General features: G+C 44.3%; 1 protein-coding gene across 3 annotated transcripts in view; it reads left to right on the top strand.

Annotated features, from left to right (window-relative positions):
• Positions 1–12,267: 12,267 nt before the first annotated feature.
• The window catches only part of LNX1 (ligand of numb-protein X 1), a 78,842-nt gene continuing 73,552 nt past the window's right edge, over positions 12,268–17,557 (top strand). For 2 of the 3 annotated variants that reach the window (XM_076336249.1, XM_076336247.1), the window contains exon 1: positions 15,349–15,388. The gene's annotated coding sequence lies outside the window, so the exon portion shown is untranslated. Of the gene's footprint in view, positions 12,458–15,348; positions 15,389–17,557 lie in introns of those variants that run through there. The other variant, XM_076336248.1, reaches the window with a different exon arrangement.

Here is a 17,557-nt window from a genome sequence, read left to right as displayed (position 1 = left end):
CTTTCCTCAGTCCCTCCTTCCACGCTGGAGAGACCTCTGGGAGGTACTACGCAAACGTATTCTTCCAAAAAGGCACAGGTAATCCGAAAACTGGGGTAGCGCACAGGGTTGATGTTTCTAATGGATCAGAGAGCTTCCATCCCGGAGAAGATATTCACGTTACCTTGGTCAGCAATCCACCTGTACTGTGAACCTTGATGAGATAAATATAATTGTCCTGGGATTGGTTACGTAATGAGCTTGCTTTGCAATTTAAGTAATGAATGTGCTGAGAGCCCAGATTAATCTTTTAACTTCAACAATTTCTCCCAAGGGAAAACATAGAGCCTGGCTATCTGTAATACTATCCTCTCCCAACAGCCAGAGTGATTTGACCACTTGAATGTTTGTTTTGCTTATGTATGTACAGCTCATGTGTTCACAGATTATTCTGGAGGAGGTGGAAGGACCCCGAGCTTCACTTGAGATTATACAGCTGGGTCTGCGGGCTTTCCCAGTCAGACCCCTTCCTGACAGATGTCATGCAAGCTCTTTGGTGGGATGATTTTAGTTGCTGGTATGGCACAAGTTGCTGGTTGTTTGTTTTTTTTTTTTTCCCAGTAGGGCCATATTTAATTCTGTGCTCTCTCAGCCCATGAAAGCTGTCCTTTTCAGAAAATAGTAGTTGTAAGTCTGTACAATTATTGGTTCATTAATTGAGGACAAGAGATTATTTTAATCCCATGGTTTTAGTTTCTTCATTATGCTCCTGTTCTCCTTCTCGGGAGTCTTCTAGAAAATGTAAAGGTACGAGGTACAGAAGATACAGTAAATTTTTATGACAAATGAAACATGAATTCCCAGAGTAACATACACTGTGTAAGATCCTTGCCATCTGTAAATTGCACCAAGTAGGTCAACTTTGGAAGTCAACATCCTATTTAAACTGTCACACTGTACAGAACTGCTAGTTCAACATTGATGATTAATGGCTGCAGAGTCCATAGTCTCATTTCCAAGCAGACTGTCAGTGGCACTCAGTAATCCCCAGAGAGTCCATAGCACAAGTGCTTGGCAATCTTTCCTTTCATGTTTTGTGATCCAATTCAGATTGCTGATTTTCCACAAAGAGGAAACAAGGAGAGGGAACTGACATGAAAACACTTCGTTCTGGAGTCATTTCTAAACCTGATTCCCCCCCCCGCCCTGCCCCGAGTTTGCTCCTATTCTCTGGTATGCGTCTACAAGCCAAGGTATATATTCGGTGCAATCCCACGTGAGAACATTGAATCAAATGCCCACGCCAGATGGGGATGTGGCCTGCCATCACGGAGGTCAGGGGAGACAGTTTCATCCCAGGGGACCCCATCTCCTCCTGGCTGGTCTGTCCCCACCACCCCGAGACGTGACCCACCTTCCCTGGTTCCCCCTTCTCGCTGCTTCTCCACCGAGGCAGGGTGCCAGCCAGGGCTACCTGCCTTCCACCTCCTGGTCCCCATCCTACCGTCTATCCATGGGGGTCAGGGACAAGGGTGTATTTTACCATTGTGGGGACATCACAGAAATACTCAACAGCACTGGAGATTCCTTGTGTACTTGAAAGAGAAAGCATAGTTCAGCCCTCTGACAGATCTGTGTGGACAGGAATGTAACATGCACCGGAGACAGGTCTTTTATTTCCTTTTTTGCAAGGATTCTGCTGGCTGACCCGGACCAGGGGCTGGAAGAGAGGGGTCAGTGACAGGCAAAGAGTGACAGGCAAAGAGCTGACCTACCCCCTGCCTTGCCTGCTCCGGCTTTACAGGACTTCTCAGGAGGCTGCACGGGCCTCTGTGTTTGCAGGACATGGTGATCTTTTCAACCCAACACAGGCGGCATCCATTACAATATTATCACCTAACATTTGATTATTACAATTTCCCATAATTTGACTTGACTAATCTTCTAACTTAGCTTGCACAGTGTGTCCCACCAATGGTTGCAATATACGCTGAAATCATTTAGTTGATGTAAATAAACGAGTATGTCTAATACAATAGAGTTTATGGCATGTTGTCCTCCTGGAAATAGTTTCAGCAGTAGTGAAGTATAGAATATCTGCAACTGGAAATGTCTGTCCTTATACCCATATTTGCACAGGTTGAGACAAACCATACAAATTTGTTTTAAAATTAAACAGTGCTAAATATGTAACTTTTTTCACCTACAGTGTATGAAGCTGTATCAGGGAATTAGAAGTTTATCAAGCAGGTGTCATTGCACCAGTCAGATCTATGAGATGCTGCTGTCATTTCGATGCAAAAGAATGAATTGTAGTAGGAAAACACTCTCACTTTTTTGTGCTGTTGATGAAGAAAATCTGCCAGAGCCTTTAGCCAGCTGCAGGCAAAGGAGGGAATCTGTAAATAATACAGTACACAGGCTGTAGTTCAGAGGAGATCCTTCTATATTCCTCCCTAGCAGAGGAAAGATGGGTTCAGCATAGGATCTTCCATCAACAGGTACAGCTGACTAGCTCTTTAGTTCAGAACCAATAAATAACTCACCTTCTGGGGAAAGAATTTGCCTGGTATGCATAAGGAAGTATTAATGCCATATTCCAGAGTGAAGAATTTGGACAGGAATGAGTGCCCAAAAGGGCTGTTTGGGTGAACAGGAGAGTGGAGAGCCTTTCTTCTGAGCACAGATTTAGAGAGTTTGCGTGGGAAGGAAAATAAGAAAACATGTCAGGAGATGGAAAAGGCTATTTAAGCAATCCAGTAACATTAGCGTGAGAACAAATGAGTTTGAACTGGCCCTTATTCTGGAAACTTAGAAAAGCCTCCCGGCAGTGGGAGGGGGTGAAAACTTGGCTAGCTTCTAAAATGGAAATTAAGTCTGTAACTGAGAGTGTCTGATGTGGTCACCTGTGACAGCAGGGCTCTGGGCTTTCTGATCTAGGGTGATCAGCCTCGGAGAGACCTCCCATGCGATGAAGGATTTAAACACACGCTTTGCTCTGTGGGGATGTATTTGCTAATGTTTAAGCTTCTGTAGCTTAAGCATGTTTTTAAAAGTACATTGCATATGCATAGTTCAATTTTGCAGACGGCTGACGCATAAGGCTTGCATATCTGGCCTTGTGACTGCTGTGGACATCTGGTCCTGTGCAGGCTGTGTCTCTCCGTATTGCACCCATCCCAGGGGAAGAGCAGCAGCACTTCAGCGCTGCGCGGTGCCCCAGCTCCAGCACGGCACTGCCAGCACACACCTGGATTTTGGGCAATCGTGCACAGAGCACCGGCAGGCTGGCTTGGCGTGGACCCATCCCAGGTTTCTTCAAGCAACTCGGAGCAGAGGTGCTGTGCTGTCAGGGCAGGAAAGGCAAATACTACTACAAACAAGCATCCATCAGGCTAAGGGCATGACTGTCACACTTGCTGGTAGGATTTGACAGGTCCCTTGATGATTTCTTAAAATAAATATTTAACAAGGGCTTTTATAATCACAACTAGCAAGTATGCTTTTAAAATGTTTGAAGGGAAACAAACTTGCTTAAGAATGAATTGGAGGCCAAGACCTGGTAGCCATAGATGTTTATATCAGAGGCTGGGGATTTCCTTCCGCCTGTTTTCGGTATATACGGCAGTTGCTTGCTTCAAGTCCATCTCTGAAGCTGCCTTGTTCCTGACTAACGCTTCCTTCCTTAGGAGCAAATGCTTATGATGGCTGAAGTAATTGCATTTGTTAGTGATTCATGTAGTTGGAAGATCAGGGTTTCTTTTCCTCCATTGAAAATATTTTTTGAAAAAAAGGTCTTTTTTGCTGCCGCTGCTTTCATAATTAATATTCACATTCAGCTGTTGCATTACAGTGCAGCAGTACAACACGTTATCTGCAGTACAACACCTTACCCCTTTCTTGGGTACTTTTTAAACTGAAAATTACTGGATAAGAGGGTTTAAAGCAGTCTTTATTTTGCAATGTTCAGATAATTAGCAGAGCTTGTATTTTCAGCCAGCTGATTCTGGAGTTTACAAATTGCTCTTACATGGTTCAAGTCTTCACCACCAACTTCAAGTGTGCAGGAACGAGGTGAAGATCCAGCTTCCAAAGCATGGACTCAAGGTTAGAGCTTGCGGGCCTCATCTTCCTTTTCCAAGGGGAAAGCCAACATGAATCTTTGGTCTTGAAGTAATTTTTAAGATGGCCCACGTGACTTTATTACATTTGAACCATGTTGACTGCAAGGCTGAAAGAGGAAAAGAAATGCAAGGAAGAGCCAAACTGAAAATGAACTTTGGTATATTCCGGAAAGAAAAGTAAAAGCTCCAAATTACACTGTTGTCTGAGCAGCCTGCATACGCTTATCTGCCTGTGGGAGAAATGACCAGGAGGGTGTGGTTTTCTAAACCTTAAATTGCTCAGGTTTATGCAATTCAGCTTTTCTTTGTACCTTCTGTCATGCCGTAGGCTTCCCCGTCTGACCCATCCGCTCTCTGCCTGCAGAGACGGGGCTGAAGGCTGAGTGCGGTGCTCCTGCCCGGCAGCGCCTGCCCAAGCCCAGCAATTTTACACCTGCAGGACTCCGCCAGCAGTGGATGAGAGACACAGTAAAGCCAGACACGTGAGTTCAAAGACTTGGTTTTTTGTGCTGTTCCCACTTTTACCCTTCAGTTGGGTGTGAGTTGTTCCAGAGGAGCAAAGGTGGAAGGAAATGCTCCGGCAAACAAACCAGCCCTGGTTTGTGGCAGGAGTGGGACTGAACCTCAGCCTGCATGCTCGGGAGTGCCACGCAGCAAGGCAGCGATAAATATTTAATGTGTCTGTCATTAGTGATTCAGTCTCCCCATAATCTAATGCAGGGATTATTTTCATAATCTCACGGAGAAGGCCATATAACATACCTGTAGGTTGCTGCATTTCTTGGTAACCAGTGTTAAAATACTACTTACATACATACTACATGCTAGTATGCAAAAGTGCCATGCTTAGTTCATTACCTTTTTGTTAGCTAGATGTGTTTGGTTTTCTGTCTTCCTTCTGCTAAGAAGGTCTATTTCTTCAGTAAACTGCATTAAAATCCAACTGATTATCTGTGGAGAGGTGCCATTTGTACTGCAGCTGCTTTAGCCCATCATTTTATCAATCCTCTGGAAACCCATTTCTTCCCCTCCCGCAAGTTAAAACCCACAAAGTCTCGCTGCAGCCGTAGGAGGTACATCGAGGCTACATTTTGCCCTTGCTGTATCTTGCAGCTTGATTCTATGCCTATAACTGCAGCTGAGGTGAGGAGAGAAAGAGAACTTGGTTTAGTTTATCTTTAGCTCATGTTCTCTTACACTTACTTAAACTTACACTCAGTTCTTAAATCATCTTGTAATTCAGTACAGATATATGCAATGGTTGCAAACCTGTGGATGTGTATGAATACACATAACTTCTTAGAAGTTTCATTTCTACCGATGAGCCTGATAGTTCATGTGAGAACATGTATATGCACAGATGTGCCAACACAGAACCCAGGACTGCGAGGAGGCTATGTGGACATCCTCACACACTGAAGTATATACTTGAAGTACTTGGTAGACAAGAGGTCCAAGGACATAAATCAGCAGGACCCATTCAAATGTTTAAAGCTAAGAATGTTCTAGGGTGTTTTTAATGACTAGGGATGGACTGCTTGCATCAAGCTCTCGGCTGCTTTGGCATCTACCAAGGAAAAACATAAAAAACAGGAAAGTTGTGCATATTAGACTTGTATTTCATGCTTTCCCCGGGTGCCTGATGACTAGGAAAGGGTTCCTCCAACAGCAGGAAAGGCAAGAATACCTTAGATGACTGTACTGGGCACTACACAAGGCACTTGTTTTCCTACAGCCTCCTGTAGAAACGGAGCTCCCTGTTCATCCCACCCTCCAAAGCGCTTTTCATTTGCTCATTCAGGTTCATGCAGAACAATATCAAGGCAGCTCCACCACTTTATTGAAACAGCACTGTCTATTATCTGCTGTTGTTGGAAAAGCACAAATGCTGATCTGTAAATAAAAGCCAGGATTCACCGTCAGGCATTTGGAAAGCTGCTGCCTTGCGAGGAGTTGTATCCTCAATACTCCCATCCACTTTCCAGAGACTGAAAATTCCTCTTAAGGAAGTGATCTGTTACTAATTTGCTATTTTATATTCTTCCACCCCAAACCTCAGAGCCTATGTATATTTTCCAAAAATATAAATTGAATCAATCTGGGGAAGCTTGTCTCTTCGTTATCTTTTTCTTGCCACCTGAAAATATTCTTTCTCCTGCTGCTAATTTCTCTTACTTGTTCATGGTCCTATACAAGTGTCCTCCCCTTCACTCACATGAGTTCTGCTTTTTGGAAGGCTGTTCCAAGCCCATGTGTTGGAGCATTAACTGCATCAGGACTTCATTGTAGCACAGAGTTGGGAAGAGGAATGTTCCTGGCTCTGGCTTGTGATCGTCTATCAGGAGAGAAAATTGAATTGTCTTTTGGAAGAAGTTTGAAGGCGCTGGCGTCTTCCCCCAGCATAGCTTTTCTTTTGCAAAACGCAAATAAATCTTGCACACAGGATGAGATGATAGATTAGCTTCATTTCACTGCAAACCAGGAAATCAAGCAACATTGTTTCCAGCAGGAAGGTAAATTAGTAAAGGCTTTCAAATGCAGAGAGTCTCCTCCAGGCTGGCTGCTGGAGGGAAGCAGTCTGGTATTTCTGGAGCTGTCAGTCCCGTCTGCATGGCTGGGTGCTGCCGCCCGGCCTGCCTGGCTCCTCTCACTGCAGGGGCAGACGGAGGCCTGCGGCTCATTCTGAGGGACTCTGTGGACAGAGCCTTTTGGGGAGCTAATGAGGCCCCTCTCTGGCTAAAATGGCCAGACCCTGGTATCATGCAAGGCTGCCTGACTTGGCACTTGTTTCCAGTGCACGTCCAGTTCTTGAATTTTTGCTCCTAGAAACGGGGATGCGCAAAGATGCAGTTGATCTTTCTGAGGCTTTCCCCAACGGCTCAAGCTGAATCTGTAAAAAAGATCATTACCTGAATCATGTGATTCGAGGGGACTCAACACAGAAGCAGAGACTTTCACCTTCAGTAAATGTTCAGGGAACGGTTAGTTGGCAGCTCCTGTCGCGTACAACCGCCTCCAACTGCATACAGTTGCCACCCCTCTGAGTAAACATCAATTACTCCTTTACAAGGAAATCAAGGAGCTAAACACCCTGAAACTTCCTACCTGTCTAGCAGCTCCTGGCAACTCCCTCCTTGGTCCTCCAGTTTTACTTCAATACACCTGCAACATTCTTAGTAAAACAAAGAGCCTTAATAAAACAATGGTTTCCATGTGCCAGTAATTTCTTATTAAGGGATGATGGCTGCTTCTCTGTCTGGATTGATGCATCTTTTCAGAAAATGGCTTGTCTGAAAGCAGGTAAATTTTGATCTGATTTTGGATATAATTCTAGTCCATATTTTGCTTGTATTTTCCCTATTCTTTTTCTTTCCATGCCTACAGCTACATAGTGTAGATACTGTTGAGATGCTGATGTTAAAAAATATGGGTGATGCTGTTATTTGCTGTTCTCCTTCAAAGCTGTTTTGTTTTGTTTGTTTGTTTGTTTTGTAGCTCTTTGTACTATGTATTTAACTGTATCAGTTCACACAGGATTTTGCAAGTAGAACTCAGTGCTGGAAAGTATCTTGTAGCATAGCTTTGGTTTTTCATAGTTTCAGTCTGAGGAGTCATCTAATCATACTACTGCTATTTAAAAGAATATCACAGTTTAGATCCAGTCAAAAAGGGTCTGAGGCACTGAAATAGCTATGACTTGTAGGAAGACTTTCAAAGAATTAAAAAAATCCCCTTGCCTGCCTGCATGCAGCAGATCACATCTGACCGTGTGGAAGGATGCAGGAAGCAGAACAGTTTGAGCAGGTAATTCCTAATTGGTTTCTCATCACGGAATTAAGCAGCACACGATTGGTCTCCCCACCCACAGAACCGGTTCTGATACTAATTCAGCCACAAACGTAACTATCTTTCCCAGGCTGGTGTCACTCGCGTGTCCTGGATGACAAAACCTTAGTAAGCCTCTTCATCTTAAGGAGAATGTTACAAGGCCATCAGCAACACATGCATGTTAATTAGAAATGGACTTTATCGGGGAGTTCCCACAAAGCCCCAATTAAAGCAGTGATGAATCAAGTCCAGTGAGTAGTACCATACTCAGGGATGCTGTTTCCCAGCACTGAGCAGATGAGGGCAGAACCAGGCTCTAGAGGATCTGTTTTGGTAGCTGAGGACTTTGTCACTATAATAAACAAAATTTATTTGCCAAGACATTTGTTGGACAGGGATCTTGGTCATTATCCTGCTACAGAAGGGTGCCCTGGAATGGAAACTATTGCACAGCCTTAGCTAGAGAGCTGCTTCCACTCCTCCTCGAATACTTTGTGTTTCCCCAGTCCTTTCCATTCGGAAGATGGTTATAAGCTCTAGTGCACAGCTCACTCCTAAATAAGCAATAAGGACTATCAGCAGACATAAATGGGCACTGTCAGCACTACTTCATAAGAGAGATAACTGAGTGAAAGACAGTATGCTGTTTGTTCAAGACCCAAAAAGTAACCAGTGTTAGCACCAGAAAACTGATAGTCAGACCACAGTAGTTGGACTGCTGGGTTCAGCCTCTTCAGCGTGCAATAAGTTTCCCTCTTTTAAACTGTGCATTTTTCTTAAATGTGAAATTCAGCACTCGACATTGCAAAACGCCTGTAAGCTCATCCCACCTTCTTCCCCTTGCCCCCTGAAATTTCTGTTTCCAGCTGCATATTGTGTGTCTGCCCATTATTTAGGAGGCTGCCTCTGGGCTGTACTGCTCTCCTAAATTGTTGAAATTTACTTGTGGACTACCCTGCCTGGGCTTGTGCCCTCCTTTTTCCAGGTTCCTGAATGGGACTGGGCCCCAGCAGCTGTCACCCTGGGACTGGGTGGCAGGGAATGCTTTCAGTTTGCATTATTTTAAAGAGCAGAGTGTCACCATTTCATGCAGTTCTTCAATAGAGACTGTTTTTCTGGTTAGAATTTGTTTATTCAGTCATTTTTTGTGGATTCATGTGGCAGGAGAAGGAAATAGTAAGATACAGATACAATTTAAGTTATAGACATTTACAGGCCTATAACTTAAATTATAGATTAAATATATAATCTTTAATAATTATAATTATATATAAATTATAGTACTGGAGTTAGGTGCAACATAAGTAGAACTGACATATAGATGATTAAGTCCTTGCTCCATTGAATTTGCTTAATTTTGCCATTGAGTGCAATGGGCCGGATGTTTTACCTAAAGCATTTGCTTCTGTTGCTTAGACTAGTCACAGTGGGGAGCCAGCTGCTGCAAGTTGCTGCTGTCCTCCTGTGGGTCCATGTTCATGAAGCAGAGGATGCAGTCCTAGAAGTCAAGAGTTTGTGAGGGCTTTCCCTCAGATCAGGTCTGAGAGCATCTCTATGGCCACATTGCTGCATAAGGACTCTTGTGATGGAGGCTGGGCATTGGCATCACAGGAGCTCGGCCCTGCAGCATGGAGGCAGCCAGCTGCCCCTTCCCCTGCTCACCTAACCACGCTGCGGGCTGCTCCTAAAAAAGGTCCCTGCAGGGTGTTGTGACAACTCATTAAGTAGTTTGTCAAGCATTAAGAGACTCCTGGATCAGAGGAGCAGTTGTAAAGGCACAGTGTAATTAAAGCATGTCTTACTTCATTACGTGTTATTAGCAGGGTTATCCATCACATGTTCTGCGCTTTGTAGTTATTAAATATTATCTCGTGGTCACATGTGAGAAGATGCTGTGTGGTCTGAGGGTGGCAGACACCGTGGCCGTGGGAGGCAGGGTGAAGTGTAAGGCTTCAATGTCCTCCGGGGCAGAAGTCCTCCACACTGCTTTCTGCCCCTGCCCTTTTGTTCCCTCTTCAGCAGCTCTTCCCACCCTTGGTGCTGAGGGGGGCAGAGAGGTAGCATCGCCCACCTTCCCTGCTGACCCACTTGGGGCCCTGGGAGAGGATTGTGAAGAGAGATTAAGTCTTATTGTGAAGCTGTATTAAGTCAAGATTTTCACATTCCCATGCATTTCGCTTTACGTATTGCGTTGCTGTTTTCAAGTTAAGTAGGGCAGGCCCGCACGGAGGACACGTGGTTGACATGCCGGGTTGTTTGTGCAGATGCTGTAGCTCTTGCAGCGGTTTTGTGTTGTGTTGTGTTTGTCTGTGCAGAGTGAACATCTAACAGGGGACGTACAGGTGCTCTCGGGATGCGTTAGTGCTAGCTGAGCCCCTCACATGTCACGAAGCTGCGAGTGAGATAGGCAGGTCATTCTTCATCCTTACCAACATAAGTGTCATCCTGCAAAACCACAATGGAGTTTGCACCACAAAAGGAATAAAAGCTACTTTAAAGCATTTTAGAGGGTGCTGAGGGTGGGTGTGGGATTTTTGGTAAATGTTCTTGGTCCCACAGATTGGGAAGTCAATGAGATTACTTACCTGCTGTCTGAAGACACAGAATCTTAAAGGCGTGGTGAGCAAAACATTTTAATCAGGACAAGCAAGTCTTCTCTGAGACTAAATGGGCACCACTGGCAACCAAGGTGCCACCATCTAGCCGTGCCTTCCATCTCCCCCAAGCATGATCAACCCCTTTTCCCTGCTCCCCAGTACCCCCTAAGCCCCTTACCCTTGCATACTGGTAGCAGCTTGCAGTCACATTGAGCGTCATTTTTTCCCCTGATAGACCACGGTCACGGGGAGTTTTGCTGTGCTCTTTCAGCTAGGCCAGCTTGGAAAATAGCTGAACGATGCATGGCGGAGGAAAGGATATCTTGCTTTTCTCAAAGAGGCTGGGTACATTTGGCCTTGGGAGCGTAGTAAAAAGTGCATCCACTCATTAGGAAGCCAGAAAGCAAGGGGCATGCCTAGGGAGAAAGCTTTTTGTTCAGGTAGGTACCTCCGTTGACGGTATGGGCCGTCTCAGTGCCTGTGCTGCTGTGTGTGGTAAGGCATGGAAGCTGGAAGTGGGGAAGGGAAGGAGAACAAGCTTTTTGGATTACATATTGGGATTCAGTGGGCAGAAGAATTAGTGAACGCTATTTCCCCGTGGCTTTGTCTAATATGGTGTAGCTCCAACGTCGGTTTTTCTTGAGGGCTGACTATGCATAGTTCCTTTTTCCTGCCTGTCTTCGTTGGTATCCAGTATGGTTTGGGTTCACTCTGCAGACTTGCTTTTTGTGGGAACATTAATTTTTTTCTCTCTCCTACCCAGTCACCTATTCTCATGGTAATTGTGATAATTTAATGTATATGGAGGCTTCTGCCATTCTGTCAGAGTGGGCTGGAATAGAAAAATGGATCCAAAAAGTACTGGGGAGAAAAAGAGCAGGGATGAACAAAGAGTCTCACAGAGAGAGAGAGAACAAGTGCAGAACTGCCCTATTTCTTTAGGAAACAGGGTAGAAGCAGTGTCATGGGGTTAATATCAGGAACCAAATTCATGCTGAAGGTGCATAGCATTTTATTTAATTTTATTTAATTTTATTTAATTTTATTTATTTTAAAGCAAATGCATTTTATTCCAAATTTTGCACTTTACTCTGTAGTGGCAAGGTTTTTGTGTAATGTCTCACTGTTGCAATGTACCCAGTGTGGGTCCGTATATGCCTGGGGGTTAGGCTGTCTGGATTGAGGAGCATGTGGCTGGAGCACCCCATAACTCCAGAGTGGTCCACAGGCCCACGTTTCCTTGCTCTGAAACACAGGAGGATGGTGGGCAGACACGTGTCCCCCATCACAGAGACACACCAGCCACACCTGGAGCAAGGACCGAGGATGCACTCCCTCACGAGGTTTGCATGGACTGTTGTACCTATTCCTAGCTACCAGCATCTCGAAAGGCAGCTGGAGCACGTGGTTATCCAGCCACACAAATAGAGTTTTGTGATTTGGTCAAATGGCTGGAAGCAAGCTTGTGGTATTTGTGAGGTTGCCAGTCTTGCCAAAGTCAGCCGGAGCAATCAGCCAAATCAGAGCGGTTACGCACCTTTTGTTACATAACTAGCAAGGCAATTTTATAATTTAGTATGTGAAATGCCGATGACATTTATTATGTCAATTAGGATGAGCACATGTTTAGGAAGCACTTTAGGAGTCGATCATAATTGCTTACACAGTCTGGCTTCAGCCACATGATTGACTTCCTTTGAGCAGGTAGACCGTGTGCCTTTGAGAAGCAGTTACCCACAGCCTGCCCATTTTGCTACAACTCATCTTTGCACTTGGAGTCTGAGCTTGTAGTTCTGGCATAAGCTGTTGGTCCAAGTCCGGGTTTACTGAACTTTGAAAAAAGCAAGAAACAGAACCAACCAACATAGTATTTGGCAACTAGAGGCATGCCAGCAACAAATCTTCTCAGAAATACTACCTTCTGCTAAGGTGAGTTCATTCATAGGACATGTTCCTTGTAGTGTGGGTAGGTTAACCTGCGGATATGTACTGTCTTATTCAAATCTTCTCCTCATTCAAATCTTGTCCAGCTGTTCCTAACAATCTCAAATTACTTCTGGGCTGAATTTTTTCATTTTAACATGCTGAGTAAAGTTTTGTATCCATGAAATCGTCAGAAAGAGCAGTTCAGGTTTGTGTGGGTGTGCGAGAGACACATGAAAAAGCAGAATATATTTCCATACATTCCTAACAGATGTTTCAGATACATAATTCCACAACAAAAAACTTTTTCCAACATTGGTTTATTCTGTAAATTCCAGCATGAGCCACAGGGAAAACCATTTTTTTTTCAAATAATCTGGTTCTGGTTTTTGAAGTTATTGTGCTTGCAGGCACAGTATGACATTTCTGTTAGGTTTCACAGCTTGAGCTACAACTTAAAAAGCCGGGATTATTCACCTACTGTACTGTTGGATTTTTCTATTCAGTTGGAAATGCCTTTCATCACTAAAGGCTCTGCAAAGTGCTTTGATTGTTATAAGCTCTGAGAAGGCCTTTTTGACTAATAATAACTTTGAAAAAACAGCTGTCTTAAAGCTGGGGCCAGGCAGAGGAGAGGTTTTGGAGCTCCTGTTTGTTGTCTCAGAGACATTCTGTACTGATGTGCTGAACTTTTAAATACAATTATTTTCCTCTAAGAGACAGCTCTAACAGTCTTTCCTATAATCTTAAAAGTCAAGCTGAATTCTTATCTGCTAAATCGATATCTCCGGGATCCCCAACGCTTCTCCAGCTACTGACTTTTTACCTGGAGGTATGCATCTCACCTCTGCCCATAACAAACCTTTGTTGGAGATCGTCTACTACTGATTACGCCTCAGGCAGAAAGAAAATGTTGTGACTTTTCTGTAGGTAGAACAGATTTTAAAATAAGGGGGAAAAAAAAAAGGGGAAAAAAGAGAGAGAAAGATACACATAGGAGGAACGCTTGTCCTAAGATGTGATGATAAGGTTTTAGGCACATTAGTGTTTTATAACCTTCCTTTGAACAAAGTTTCAAATCTAGGCAGACTGACTCACCCCTTTGGCCTTAAGTGCAGCTATGCCAAGGTTGGTGCAAATTATTATATGATACTTTTTAGCCAGATCTTTGGAATGTGAATCACTGTCTTTTTGGATGGAAAATACTGTATAATAGGTATTACTGGAGTATGGGTCACTCTATAATGTTTTCCACAACTGTTGTCTAGTATTGTGAAACAAACAGGCTGCCCAATGGCCTCCAAAATAAGTACTACCTTGAACGGTAAAGTCAGTGTAATCTAGAAAAAACTTCAGTCGGAGAGAAGCAGTTAGTGGTACAAAACACAGTAACGGGAAAGCTGGGAAGCCTGCTACCAGGAAAGACAGTTTCATGAAAGATAATGAATTAAAACAGCATTAAAATTTCTCTAACTAATGGCAAATAGTTTTGTATAAGCATTCAACCCGATGCCTCATTATAAAACCCTGACTATGAAATAGGTGGAGTGATTTTGTAACCTGGATTCTCATAGGAGTAGTAAGGGCTACGCGCTCCTGAGTATTGTCACATCTAATCCTGCATAACCTGAGGGTTCTGAGCTTTTGCCAGAGGGTGAAGGAGGACCTCTGCTCCCTCCTGGCTGCGATCCACTCTTCTCCCCAGTGTGGGTGAGCCACTAGATGGGGACAATGCCCACATCTCCTGACCCGCCCAAGTCTAGCCACTGGCAGCTGGGCTGAGGCTTCATTAAAGAGTTAATTTTGTGACTGTGAAAGGTGCCGAGTCTCCTAGCAATTTTATGTGGGTATTTTTTAACATTAACAAGCAAGATGGCAGTCTCCGGGCTCTCAGCAAAAGCAGCCGAGTATCAAGAAAGGCAGATGCTGGTTGCAGCATGCTCACAGCTAGTGTGGTGAAAGGAAGGCCAGGTAAAAGCATCTCTGGAAGAATAATGAGCTTGTAACTTTACTTAGCAGCTGGCAATGCTGCTGTCACAGAGCGGTTTCCTTACATGCCTGCAGACCAGCCCCTTTGGCCATACAGTGCCATGCTGAACCACGTTAAAGGATGGCCGTCACTCATTTAGAGGCACACGTTCATAGGAGATAATAGTCCTTGCAGGGGCTGGGGGAAGAATGCAGCATGACTTTGTTATCACAGTCCAGCTAAGAAGAGCATGACAGCTCTGTCGGTAGTACCTTTACCTCCTATGGGGTTGTGCGGCAGAGAAACGGGGCATGAAAAGGCATCCCCTTTTAATCAGCGGATATAGGATTTGTTATGCATGTGCTTAGAGTCCAAAAATAAAACAAGAGGATTAATAAAATGTGTTACTTAAATACACAGAGAGAAAAAGCAAAACAAAACCAACTAATATTTAGCAGTCTTGCTGTACTATTCAGAATCCATTTTCCCTTTGCATGCTGGCCACCCTTTCCCTTGACCCTGAGGATTTCATTATCCCCGAGCCATGCTACTTCAGAGCAACTGGAGCTAAATTCCTCTACCTGTTTTGCAGCTCATCTGTGTTACTCCTTCATTTTCCAGTGACGCCCGTTCACGGGCTTGTCTTTCACCATTTGGGATTTAAGCCTGCTGCTGCCCTTCCAGGCTCCACATCACTGTTTTTCTGGGCTTTGGGCATCTGTTTATTCCTTCCTGTGTTAGCCGCCTCCTCACTATCTTTCATCACTTAATTCTTTCTCTTTTTGCCTTGGTTGCTCATTTTTTGCTACTTGAAGCTTCTTCTATTTTGTACCACGCTACTTCCAAGGGCAGCCTCCTGAACCGCTGGGTTAATATTTGACAGTGTGGCTGGGCGGAGGCAGTGGGGCTTTGCCACTCTGCTCGCCGAGCCCTCCTCTTCCTACATTGCTGCCAGTGTAACTGTGATGGTAAGTCAGGGTTTAAGCTTAAGGTTGCTTAAATGCTTCATTGGGGTGGGACAACTACAGGCTTGGCTGTGCAAGGAGATGAAAGGCGTTCTCTCTACCTACTCTCCATGTTTACTGCCCATGCTTTTTGCCTGGGTTCGTTTTGTTATTCTCTTAAACGCTTCCAGTGGCTGCAAATTCCTAAGCAGTAAAGACCCGTAAGATGCAAACTCCTTCAAAGCGGTGCAGTCTGTTGGGTAACTTTTAAAAAAAATGTGTTACCATGATACTGGCTTTCATTGTGGTCACAGCCCTGGGGGTTATTTCATGCCCTAATGTGACCACTCTCATTCCAGCTTGTGGCTGAAAGCTTGGCAATATGAATATCCAGGATGACTATGTTCTTCCTTCATCATTTGCACTATATTCCTGTGCTTCAGCTCTGTGCCTTGGGCAGGAGCTTGACTTACTACACTGTCGCAACACTGTGAAATTCTTACAAATCAGTCTTTAATTGTATTTATCTAAGCCAAGCTGTGCTAGGTGCAGTACAATTATGCTAAATCTGGGACCCAAATTGTTGAAAACTTCCTGCAGAGCAGCGAAGCGGCAAACGCTGGCGTCGTCTTCTTGGGCATGGCATCACCACCACCTCTAAAAGCTCCTCCTGCCAATAATCATCCATGCAGCAACCGATCCCTGTAAATATGGCTCTTGCTGTAAGCCAGCGTGAGACTGCCAGGGTGACATCCTTGCCCTGTTGAGGTTGCCAATGGTGTTGACACCAACTACAGATGGACATAGGATTCCTCCCCCTCATTTCCCCTCTCCTCCTCCCCCAGGCACGGGCCTCAAAAAAGAGATGTTCAGCCAGGTAATAATTGCCTTTTTTCACTTAGCTGTGGTTTACCATCTACCTGTACACTTGCTCAAAGTGTATTTTATTGTTCATAGTTAATAGAAGTAGAAATACGCACTGGTTATCAGCAGATCAATTTTAAATCCCCTTTTCCCTCTCTTCTACGTTGTTCAAGAGGAACCGTTAACAAAGCTTAACACCAAGGCTTTAAGCTTCCTAAAAGGACATGAAATTAATTATGTAGCTTGTTATGACAGCGTATAAATGTTAAAAATACAAATGACTGCAAACATTGCAAACAACGTCTGGCTCTGACCGAATCTGTGTGACAACTCCATCTCACGCCCTCCGTGCTAACTCCTGTGGTGGTATAATCACCTCCCAAAGACAGACGTCGATCATTTCATTGCTTGATATGTCCAGCAATTTAAGAAGGTTCGTTATGGGTGAACATGGACCAGATCAGTCAGAAGAAGCTGATAGATTTTCTTTTTTTTTTTCCAGAATTTATGTTATAATCTCATCTAAATTTTCTAAATAACAGAAGCCATAGGACTTGAATTAAGTCCTCCTAAAAATTCAATGCCTGTTACTAATTAACATGTATGGTTTTGTTTCCCTGCGCTGTAGCAAGTATTTGTAATTTATGTAAACATTGTAAAATTCAGGTACAACTCCCTGCACCTGCACTTTTTCACTAGCAATGCATTACTAGCACGTCAGGTTCATAAAGAGTATCCGTAATGTGGCCAGGACAGTCTGGCTTTGCGTCTGCTGGGGCTTCTCTCATCATTTTTGCTGCTGCAGAGCACGGCCTTAGGGCAGTGTGCTGGGTTTGGCTGGGGTAGAGTTAATTTTCTTCATAGTAGCTAGTACAGGGCTCTGTTTTGGATTTGTGCTGGAAACAGTGTTGATGATACAGAGAAGTTTTCATTCTTGCTGAGCAGTGCTGACACAGAGTCAAGGCCTTTTCTGCTTCTCACCCCACCCCACCAGCGAGCAGGCTGGGGGTGCACAAGAAGCTGGGAGGGGACACAGCTGGGACAGCTGACCCCAACTGACCAAAGGGATATTCCATACCATATCACGTCATGCTCAGCATATAAAGCTGGGGGAAGAAGAAGGAAGGGGGGGATGTTCAGAGTGATGGTGTTTGTCCTCCCAAGTAACCGTTACGTGTGATGGAGCCCTGCTTTCCTGGCGATGGCTGAACACCTGCCTGCCTATGGGAAGGAGTGAATGAATTCCTTGTTTTGCTTTGCTTGTGTGCGCGGCTTTTGCTTTACCTATTAAACTGCCTTTATTTCAACCCATGAGTTTTCTCACTTTTA

The sequence above is a fragment of the Aptenodytes patagonicus genome, chromosome 4 (genome assembly GCF_965638725.1).
Source record: "Aptenodytes patagonicus chromosome 4, bAptPat1.pri.cur, whole genome shotgun sequence".
In the NCBI taxonomy this organism is placed as follows: Eukaryota; Metazoa; Chordata; class Aves; order Sphenisciformes; family Spheniscidae; genus Aptenodytes; species Aptenodytes patagonicus.
This window is presented reverse-complemented; position numbering and strand designations above follow the sequence as displayed.